Source organism: Pygoscelis adeliae, unplaced genomic scaffold (genome assembly GCF_000699105.1).
Source record: "Pygoscelis adeliae isolate BGI_AS28 unplaced genomic scaffold, ASM69910v1 Scaffold74, whole genome shotgun sequence".
Taxonomy (NCBI): Eukaryota; Metazoa; Chordata; class Aves; order Sphenisciformes; family Spheniscidae; genus Pygoscelis; species Pygoscelis adeliae.
This window is the reverse complement of record NW_008824665.1, coordinates 712,175-712,979: the sequence shown is the minus strand read 5'-3', so window position 1 is coordinate 712,979 and position 805 is coordinate 712,175. Positions and strand designations below refer to the sequence as shown.

Here is an 805-nt window from a genome sequence, read left to right as displayed (position 1 = left end):
TCCCTACCTCCTCTGAGACAAATTGACCCTGCCTAAGTAAGAAAGGACTTTCCTAATCACATTAGGATCAGCTTAGATGGTAGAGAGGGTAACAAAATTAGAGCTTTTAAACCATTATCTCTTCTTCATGAACATCTGCGTTGATACAAACCTGTGGAGAGTTAAGGAAAGCTGAGCTATGGCTGATCTCATTATAGCTTTAAAAAACAAAGTATGTGAAGGAGAGCTGGTCCACAGCTGTAAGAAAACCATCAGTCTTTTTGTAAGAGGCAAGAAAGGGCTCTGCTCAAGCCCAGAGTGGTTATATTCTGATTCTTGATTAAAAAAATAAAATTATCTCCAATCCCTTAAATCTTTTCCTAGGTCCCATATGCAAATTAATATATACACACACATACCTAGTCAGGTAGTGTGCCTATAATTTCATATTATATGTGTCATGCCGTAGTGTTTTAAACTTGTTGTCTGCGTCCTGTCTGATGTAATAACTTATTGAAATATTTTACATAACCAGAGTTTATATATTGTATGGAAAAGCCAGGGAGTGTGTCTGATCTCCTTGTTATGACAGCAATAACTGAAGTGATATGGTTATTGTACTTGGAGAGAAATATGAACTCTGCAGAAAAACTGGACTGGATTAAAGAGGGGATAGGACTGGATTTTGGCTAATGCAAAGTAGACATCTATATGGCAGATGGTAACAGTGGTCAGGAGTTTTACCGCGCAACATGTTTTTCTTAAAAGCACTAAATAAGAACTATTCACATATTTCTTAACATAAGTCAGGAAACAATATGACTTC

The 805-nt window shown here is 36.6% G+C and overlaps 1 protein-coding gene across 1 annotated transcript in view; it reads right to left on the bottom strand.

The window, feature by feature from the left end:
- The window catches only part of SIAH3 (siah E3 ubiquitin protein ligase family member 3), a 50,306-nt gene that overhangs the window by 26,686 nt on the left and 22,815 nt on the right, over positions 1 to 805 (bottom strand). The gene's annotated exons all lie outside the window — the stretch shown is intronic.